Below are 11,337 nucleotides of genomic sequence, written 5' to 3'. Positions count from 1 at the left end.
AAATTAACAAGTTATATCAAGTGTTTCTTATATAATGTCAAAGTTTTCAAATCAATTAAAAGTACGCAAATCAATTAAAAATAACTAGATTTTAATCGATTTTGAGAAGAAGAAAAATCGATTTTAAAATTGGATTTGTCGAAACCGATTATTTAATCATAACCGATTTTACAATCAATTTTAAACCAAAAAATAAATTTAATTATAAATTTTTATCCATATAATTATTTTAAAATAGATTTGGTTTGATTTTAAAAACAAAACTAACCATAGGTGCTGGTGCAGAAAAATCTGCTAGATAACTTGGGAGAAAATATGTTGTTAAAAAGAGAGAGGTAATTTAGGTGTAAAAGTTTTAGTTATTTAACTTATCACTTGTTAGTGAATGGAAGTGGAGATGTTTGAAACATGAGAATGCAAGTTGGAGGGAGTTCTTGCTGCAATATAAATATGGGAGGATGGGAGGACTGTGTTCTGAACGAGGGCAACTTATCAGGTAGGAAAAATTGTTGAACACGGTTGAATGGTCTCGAATTGGTTTTGGAGTAAGAGTTTTATTGGAAGAGAACGGTTGAATCATCTTGTGTTGGGGGTACGTTGAGTTTTATTTGGTATGGGACTATTACACTTTCGCGTTTGTGGACACTGTCGGGTTCAAGTAGGTGTGACTGGGAAGGGTTATTTTTTGTAGGTGAGATCTTGGTGTTAAGCAAAACCAAACTTGGTTGATAGAGTTTAGTGTAACGAGCTTCTAACCAACTTTTGAGTCCATGATACAACGAAAGTTATGGTGCCTAAATTATATGGTTAATTAAATTAGATTAATAAATTGAACTTTACTTCACTGAAATAAAACTAAATTAAATAAATAATTTGTAAATTAAATTAGTTAATTTAATTTAATTTTAAAAATTGGTTTAACTCTTATAAAAAAAATAATCTCAATTGAGATTTTTTTTCTTGAAAAAAGTTCAATTTAAAAAAAAAACAAATCTAAGAATATTGAAACTTTTTCAGAAAAAATTCAAAAAAAATATTTTCTTGAATCATTTTCGAAATATTTTTCTTGGAAAATTTTTACATCTATTTTTCTCAAAATAAAATTTCTCAAAAAAAATTGAAATTTTTTTGTCAAAAGAATTTTAAATTTTTTATCCGAATAACTAATTCGAATCCAATTTTAACTAAGCACATGTTCAAAATATGGTTCATAATTTAATTGAAACCGATTCCAAAATTAACAAAGTTTTATAAAAGTGGTTTTCAAGAACTGAACTAAACCGTTAATGTGGTTCAATTCAGTTCAGTTTTTGCACTATTAACACTGCTAGTGAAAACTGTACTATCTTTTTATAGAATGTAGGTACATATTTTCTACTATGATGTTGAGTCTATAACTTTTTTTATGTTGCAAGGGTTAGAATATCTCTTGTACTCTTTTTAATAATACTTTTGCTTGTAAAAAAAAAGAATGGTAAAATGTGAAAAAAAAATATTAACCATTTGAATATTCAATTTTTTGCTTTTGAACTTGTTAATAGCAAAAACTTTAAGGACAATGTCGACGCACTATATTGTTGGAACCAAGTTGCTCCTTAGAACAATTTCTCATTTGATTTTGATGATAATAAATATATTTTGTGAGAACAATTTATTGCACTGATGGTTTTATTAAGTGTGCAAAAATTAGAACAGAAAACAATGAAAGGAATATATCATAGGTAGGGATGGGAATAGGCTAGGTCGTTCAACAGCGACCTATGGTCTGACCTACTTATGGTCTGGTCTGGCCTATTTAATAAAAAGGATAGACTCAGGCTATTTTTAAAGCCTATTTATTTAAATAGGTCAGGCTCAGACTTATAAAAAAGCCTATTAGGCTTGACATGCCGGCCTATATATATTTAATTATTTATTAATGTTATTTTTTATTATTATATTAATAATATAATTTTATATGTTAAATTATATCAATTAGGCAATCGCTCAGTAATCATTTCATATTCGGTAGCCATTTTATATTTGGTAGTCGTTCCATATTCGGTAACCATTCAATTAGTCAATAACTCAGTAGTCTTTCCATATTTGTTTGAGAGATAATAATGGGTGCGTTTGTTTTAGAAAAAAAAAAAATATTCTTTGAAACCAAGAATTATGTTTTAGGGTTTAAAAGATGTTTGTTTCAGATTTTTTAAAAATTATTTTGTTAGAAAAATTATTTTTTGTTTAATATATATTGATATTGGTATGTAGAGAGCATCTGATATTAGTAGAGTATTTAAATATTTTAATATGAATAAGGCTTTTAAATAGGCTTCCAGACCAGGCCACGCTTTTAAAAAGGTCAGGTCAGGCCGGAAAAAAAAGCCTATGATAGGTCGTATGCCAGACTTAGGCCTAAAAAATTAATTGTAAGTCAGGCTCGGGCCTTTCAAAGTCTGGTCTGGTCTGACCGATTCTCACCCCTAATCAGAGATGTTGAAGTCAGACGAAGCCATTCAAAAGAAGTCAATGCAAAATCAAACTCAACATTGTGCACGCGTTGTTGTGTGCGCACATATGCATATGATGGCTCTACTCAATCTTCTTCTAAAGCTTATGTTTCGCTTGCTCTGAAGATTGCAACATGCTCCAAGACACTGCCTCTATTACACAACCTCTAAAGTTGCACTGACTCCAATTGTGCAACAAGGTGGAGTTGTTCATGCCACTAATTATAAGTCACCTAGTTCTGACCCTGCATCTGACTATCCAGAACCAAGAAAAAACAACATCTGACTCCAATGATCAAACCATGTTCTTATGAAGAAAAGTCAATGACTCTTATGAAAAGTCAATGGCTTTGATGAAAAGTCATCGTTGAAAGTTTCTGAAGGTCCAAGAACAGTTTCAAGTTATGTTATTGCTGCTCTTAATCAAGCGTATGAAGAAAGAATTAGTTTCAAGCATGTTTGATCATTATTCGCACATAAACGTTATAGAAGATTTGGCCTAAAACGAATTTGGAAGCAATTAATTCCCAAACGGTCATATTCTCGAACCGTATCTTTCAAGGCTTATTCTTAGTGAAGATCTTCATTGACCAAGTCGCAAACAAATACGCTTAGAATTTGTTTGCGGTAGTTTTGAAACTCTAATTCATGCTATATATAGGGGATCAAGTTTGAAGAACAACACAACAACGTTTTCACGATCTGAAAACTAAACACTCTGATCGGCGCACAAGCTATACTCATAGTCTGGCAAGGCTACCAACTAACTTAACAATTAAGCAACTAAATAGTTCTCAATAATCATTTAAAATATATATATATATATAACTCTTCTCAAAATTTCGACAAAGTATCCTCAGTAACTTCAATGTTCCCAAATTTATAAAATTTATGTTTAAACTTTCAATTCAGTCATAATCCCAAGAACATAATCTAATATTCAATACCCCCAAAAAGAATTTTTAGACTCAAAATAGCTGCAAATTACATCATGACTCAACAGACTTTACAAAAAATGATCATCGATCAAAGAGGTCTACCAACAAAAATACGAATGAGACTTGAGGCTAATAATAGCTTGCTACTCAGCTGCCTGTGAATCTGAAAAAATAAACAACATGAAGGGGTAAGTCACAAAGACTTAGTGAGGAGACAATAACCACCACCTACTAGAAGAGAAACACAAAAAGGTACGAATAACTGTTTTACAATCTTGTGGCAATTATGTTATACACATAATAAAATCATTAAACTTATAATTTAGTCATTCAAATAGAAATATTAAAAATTCAATTAATAGCGAAGCGAAATCAAAATGAGCAACCTTAAAATCAGCATAGAAAATCAAACAAGTAAAAATACAACTTCTTGAAAACCAAAAGGAAACTTCATCTTATTGATAGTCTTTTCCTTCTAATGGTGACATTTCCCTTAGGGGTGACTTCATCTAACGGATAGTCATTTCCTCTCAATCCCGCAACGCATCATCAAACATCAATTAAGGAGCTTACATCTCGTTTATATCTCTCTCCTCCTACGGATGACATTTCTCATAGAAGCGGCTCTATCTAACAGGTAACTCTCCCTAATCAAAACGAGGTAACTAGATTCACTTAATGTCGTTAACGATTTCATAATTATAACAACGATTTCTAAAATATGTATTTAAAAATCATCTTTCATTTCATCGTAACTCATGAAAAATATATTCTAGCGTATAACAATTCAATATGTAAATATTTTATAACTCATAAATAAATCAAGCTACTAACATATTATATAACAAAGACCGTGAAAATAAATAAATGAAGAAATCGAGATAACTTCAAAGGTTGTGTTCCCCAATTTTTTTTTTTAAATAAATATTTTAACATAAAAACGATAAAATAATAATATTATCGCATAATAAAAACATAACAATGATCGTCATCTACTTACAACTATAGAAAATCTCATAAAACCTTACGAACTCAAAATTCTTTAAGTAATTAGAATTCAAGATTGTAGTTTTAGCAAAGGCACTCGTTCAACTTTATATTACTTAGTGTTTAGTGCTCTGTTTTAATGTGAGAATTATTGTAAAGAATGTGATTATAAGAAGTAAAACATAATCCAATTTCACCTCAATGTAACCAAGTCCATTAATGGCTACTCTGCCTCAACGACTTGCAGGTTTTTAAGTTGGAAATTGATAAGATGTGACTTGTAGAGTCAAGTGTTGTAATTCGGGTTTGAATTAGTGGATAAATTATTCTTGATAAAGAGACATGACGTAGCTACCATGTTGGTAGCGAACAAGTATAAATCTTGTTGTTTTTTCCTTTATTTTGTTACTTTGTTTTATTGTTACTTCGGATCTATTTTATTTATTCAGTGTCATCGAATCAATTTTTAGAGAAGAAGTTTTTATTAAGACAAAACACAATTCACCCCCTTCTCGTGTTTTTGCATCTTTATATATATCGAGGCTACAAGATAAATTAATTAAACATATGAGCAACATGGGAGAAAAGGCAAAGGAAAATGTTGACAAGATAAAGCATAAACATTTTGTGTAAATGGAACCAATAGGTTGACATAATCATTGTTTGTCGGTCATTAGCACAGTGGCGCTAAAAGAGACTCGTGCATTAAAAATAACTACCGTGAATGTAGTCTTTCATTGAGTGAGCGGTTAGCCTTTCACATTTTGTATGTATATAACATTCATATTAAAAGTAAAAAAAATCGGATGCTTGTATTATGAAGCAGACTCAAGCTCTCAGAATTCAAGTATGTCTTCAAAGTCTATATTGTTAGTAATTATCTTTTATTTCAAAAGTAACTTATTATTTGAAGTAGTTTGGTTAGTAATTTTTTATTAACCGGTTTCCTTGAATCTCTCCCTTATTAATAAAACATGTTTTCAACTGTTTTGCTTTACCTGAATTTAGTGTATAGTTAGTGCCTTACTTTACTCAACTACATTGACCAAGTGATATTTTTATTATTTTCAACAAGTATTATTGTTTTTAGAACATCGTTCACTATTCTGAAAAACAGTCACAACAAAAACAACTGCAAGACATACAAAAATGTTTTTCTCCTCAATCAGATTTACTTTGATAGACTTCTCATTATTGAACTATAAAAATCGTATACATTAAAAGATAAAATATAAGTAAAGACTTCTCATTACCAATTAAGTTGTCCAAAATTCTATGACCGCACTAATTAAATATGTAATTATGGTCAAATTTGATAGACTTTCCATTAACCAAAAACCATCATACCCAGATATTAAATGGATCCATCCAGATTTTTTTTAGCTTACTTTGGACTTGCTAAAATCTTGCACCCATTTTCTTTAAGATGGATGAGATCCATTGGGCTTTTGAACACTCATATTAGAGGAGGACAAAGTTTAACTTTTAGCTAAAATTATTTGAAAATTGAATCGAATTAATTTTTAATTTAAAAAATAGAATTGAATTGATTTTGATTCACTCATAGTTTAATCAACTAGTTCTTTAAATTAATGAATCAGTTTATTACTTTGAACTGAATCGAATTAATTTTAATTTAATTTTACTTGTTATCATGTCATACAATTTGATTACCTTTTCATTCTAATATATAAAAATCGGTCCAATTAAAAAATTAATTTTAAAATACAATTTGATTTTTAATTTAATAAATTCATTCAAGTTAAATTTGGTTTGATTCGATTTTCCAAACTAGTTCAAATTTTTTATTTTTTAACCATCCTTTATGAGATATGAACACCCTTTTTATTACCCTTTTTTATGGCCTTTTTTTATTTTTTGACCACCATTTTTTATCCTAAATCCTAAACCCTAGATTCTAGAACAAAATCATATGTAGAAAATTTTACTTTATATCCCTTTGATTATACCCACATTGTACTGAAACTACTAATTTTACTCCTTTTTTGAAAAAATACCCAAATAAAAAATTCCTCAATCAGATTTAATTTGTACTTCAAAAAATTCAAATGATGAATTTTCCAAAACATTTTAGAAAATTAAAATTAAAATATACTTTTATTTTTATTAAAATTAAATTCGTTGATAGGAACAAGTTTTCAAACTATTTTTTCCGGATGTCTTTCTTTAATCTTTCTAGTTAATGTATTTTGCAGTATTTTTTAAAGCATTTTGACTAAAATGTGGATGAAGGTGTAGAATTTTTGGCATATAAGTTTTTTTTTCTTCTTTTTCAATAGGGATACAAGTTAAAACTTCTTAAATAGTAATATGCAACAGAACACAAAAGAATATTTTACCATGTACCCTATGTCCTCTCAAAATATAAAGAAAAAAACTAAAATATCCTCATATATATTGTAAAAATAAGTATTTTCTCATTTCTTCATTTTAATATTTTTGTAATAAGTGAATGTTAAAAAATTCTTCTTTTTTTTTTTAGAAAACTTTTTTTAAGTTTTTCGGTACACAATTACAACACCAAAACTTTTATTTTTCTTGTACATAATCATTTTTGAAGTTCTTCGGAGCTACCAAGAAACTTATTTGAAATTTTCCGAATTCTTTTTTTAAAAATATTTTAGAAGCTATTGGAAAACTTCATCTACAAGTTTTCTGATAGTTGTTTTTTTTTAAAAAATATTTTTTAAATTAATTTTTTTATATTATTTTTTATGTTATTTTTTTTTTTATTATATTAGTATTTATTTAATTTATTTGATTTTAACTAATTTTTGTTCCAGTAGGTAGGACTAGAGGTAGAGACGGAAAAGTTGTAGCAAGTATAAGTGATCGTCTATGGATGTTGTTCCGGAAAAGGTTCGTCTGACAGCATCACAAAGAAGACAACGATTTATAATGGGAATATGATGACTTGAGGAGACTCATATATCTATCCCCGAGGAGTACACGAGGAGGATCAGGAGCATTAATGATGTATTAACTATGGTGTATTAATTATTAATTATTGTCTATGAAGTTTTCCGAAAACACCGTAATGAAAAATTTGAAGAAAGTTTTTCGGTAATACATATTTTTTCATTATTTATTGGAAAAATTGTTAAAAGTTTTCCGAAAACTTACCGGTATTATTCTAAAGTTTTCTGAAAATTACGGAAAAACTATTACCTACCAAAAATCTTTTTATTGACTCCGGAAATGATTAACTATTAAAAAGAATGAGGGTATTTTTGACATTTTCATAAATTTGTGGACGTATAAGTATAAAAATGAAGATCCTAAATTTTTCAACACAAAACCATATGCGCAGGGCCAAATGGGCTCAATTCATGAAAATGGGTTTGGCCTCGCAGTATATTTTCATGAAAATGAGAAAACTAAAACTTGTTGAAAAAAAGTCTATATTATATTTTTGGTGTTTTATTTGTTTTTGTTTTATTTTATTTTTAAGTTACAGATATTAGATATTTTAATTTTAAGTTATTTTTGTTCTATTTTATTTTTTTAAGTTACAAATATTATAACTTTGGTATTTTATAATAAGATTTATATTATAATTAAAAGGATTGAAATGCCTAATTTTTGTTATTAAATGGACCAAATTTTTTAGTATTTATAACTTATGGGACTAAAATTCATGAGAGAATGATGATTATCAAATAATTATATTGTGATCATACAAACTTACATGTTATACACTAGCATTTTAGCTAGAGTTGACCTAATACACATAGAGATTTAAAGCGAATATTAATATGAGACTTTTTAAAGTCTATTATAGTATTTTTGTAAAAAAAAAAATAAAAAATGGACATTTTAGAATAAAAAATTACAACGTAAACAATTTTGTATAATATTTTTTTTCAATGATAATAAAGTCAATTAATTTAATATTTATTGAAATAATATATAAGATTTACTAGTTTTAGTTTTGTAAATATTATAATATGAGTTTTTTTAAATCTTTTAATTAAATAAGATATTATTTTCAAAAAAAAATTAAAGGTTTCAAATAATTATTTTGGTCTTACCTTTAAATCCACATAACTTTAACTTTACCAAATAAACACTTAGAGAAGAAGGGAGCTATTGTCAAACCCCGGATGATATTATCTTAAAAAAGCCTTGTCGGTTTTTTTTATTAAACAAATTAATAATTGCTCTAATATAAGCAAAAATAAAAATAGAGATTTCATAAGTTTAATCCGGATTTGGCTCTCTTGTTAGATCACTCTCTGAATAAAAGAAAAAGTTGTTTAGTGATATTATGAGTCATGAAAGAAGGAACCGTGCAAAAAATCGATAGTGGATATTGTGGGCCTTGGCATAATTTGGTACAATTTTTATTTTTTGGGTCAGATGTTAAACTTGCTAGTTGTTTTTTGAGTCATTGCCATATGTGCAACTAATAGCAACGTCTCTCGCAAATCAGTTGTATGACCTCTTTTTGATACATGTATCATTTTCATGTTTTAGGGGATAGTTAAGTTAACCTAACTTTCGTTGAAATTGGGCTTCCAATGGGCCCATATCCATGTTGTACAGTTAGTCTCACATAGTCATGGTCGCCTTTGACGCTTCGAAGAAAAAAAAGATAAATAGCAAATATGAAATAATAGAAAGGAAGAAGAATAAGAAAGAAAAATAAAAGAGCACATAATGTTATTCCCATAGTAAAATAAGACAAACAAATTCAGAATAAAAATTATATTATTAATATAAAATTATTTTATACCGACGACAATTAACAATTAAATTAACCAATTTACATTGACAACCATAATAGATTAGGATTGATTGTTAGTATATAAACAAATTATGAGGAAAAAATAAAATAAAAAAACGCACATGCCTTGTCTGGATCGGACCCAGCCACTGAAGTTCAAGTCACTTTAGAGTTCCGAAATATCACAGACCCACCACACCCTAATCACGCTTTTATATTTTGTTTCATTCGTTGCAAGTTGCATATAAGCATTGACACTTGAGAATTATTTTGATATTCGTGCATAATAAGACACAAACATAGGACAGTTAATTAATATGTCGTTTTGCTGTGCACTATATTGTTCACACGCAGAGGTTCTCTCTATCTTACTCCATAATTCCAAATTATAAATCATCTTTGAAAATTTCATACAAATTAATTTTGTATGAAAAGGACAATTATGAGTTAAATTGTAAAAAAATATTTTTAATTTATAGTACGAGGAAAAAAAAAAGAAGACTCTAAAAAGAGAATAATAAATAGTAAAATATGTGATTGAAAAAATATTAATATTTCTTATAAAACAACTTAGAGTAGCTTTAATTTTACGGTGATATTAACAAAATAACGGTAGTTGTTGACTATAATATTAGCAAACTCGAAATGAAATTTACTAAATTGTTATTTTAAGTTACAAATCACAATTTCTTTAGCTAGAATAATTTGGGGGAAAACTCATAGAGATTATTTTACTAATGATCAATTTTTTATTTTATTTTAAAAAATATAATAAATTCTACCATAATTAATTCACACAACTGTGAGATTTATATTTAAATCCATAACAAAACGTTAAATCTAATGATATCGATATTTATCAGTTTAATTAGGAATTCAAGACACTGAATGATCAATTTTATTAATTGATAAAGGATTACAACATGAAAAATAATCCTCCATCAGAAAATAGCTAAAACAGAAGGAAAAAAAATAACTATAACATCCCAAAAATAAAGGTTTAACAATCAAACTAACTCAAAATAAAACTAACTAATAAATTAACAAATAATTCAAAAAATTGATTTAATTTATATGTATTGCTAGATAAAGAATTTGTATTTCGTCAATCAATCCTAATCGTTAAATCATTCAAAATATAGGACTTTTATTGTAATATTTTTAAAATATATAAATGATTGTTATGTATTGACAGTATAAAAAAAATTAAATGAGCAATGTATGAAAAATAAACTCCAAATAGTAAGAATTCATTTACTTTGTAAAAATATTATTTCTCTAAATTTTATGTCAATTTATTTGTTAATAAAGAGATAAAAAAAAAATTGAAGTGAAGAATTGTCTACTTTTCTAAAAACATTAAAAATATCAAAATTTTATTTTCATTATTTTCAGAAGTGCATATTCGTTTTCAAAATAAAATTACATATATTAAAAAAAACATTTTTTTTGAAGTAAACGAGTCTAAATGCTCGTACGTTTCATAATTATTAATCATTGACCATAAATGATTACAATGTTGCCTTGAGTTTGAAAAACTCACTCTAACAACATAATTTAAAAGTCCAATGAGTCTATACTCTCGTTTCTGACAAATAACGTCATTATTGAGGTAATGTTTATTTTATAATTTTGTATGTAAATTTTCACAATTTTATTTTTATTAAAAAACATTTATTGGATAAAGAAATATAAGTATTCTTTATAAAAAAAATTTGACCTCATTTTTCAAAATGTTATTTTTTATGGTGTACCAAAACAAATACTATTTTACTTTATTCAGATGATGCATTGATAGGTTTTTCTTTTTCTTTTCAATACCCTATTTTTTTTTAAAAAAATATTAATCTACCCCACTTTTAAAATTATAATATTAATATATCTTTTTTTTCTTCTTTATAAGTCGCATATGCAAATAGCGACTTAATTAGGCGCTTAGACTTCTTTCAACAATTTAAATAAATAAATAAATCAATTTTGTTTTCAAATTTATACATTTATTATTATTTTTTTAATTATAAAAAGCATAAGCTACAACGAAAACAAAAAACGGTTAAGAAGTTGAATGGTTGATCAATTAAGTGATTGTTCTATATTTACTTTTTATGTTGATATTTACATTAATTTTATTTAGAAGTAAATGGCATAAATATAAACATACTTTACGCAATAA

This window comes from Cicer arietinum, chromosome 5 (assembly GCF_000331145.2).
Source record: "Cicer arietinum cultivar CDC Frontier isolate Library 1 chromosome 5, Cicar.CDCFrontier_v2.0, whole genome shotgun sequence".
NCBI classification, from domain to species: Eukaryota; Viridiplantae; Streptophyta; class Magnoliopsida; order Fabales; family Fabaceae; genus Cicer; species Cicer arietinum.
This window is presented reverse-complemented; position numbering follows the sequence as displayed.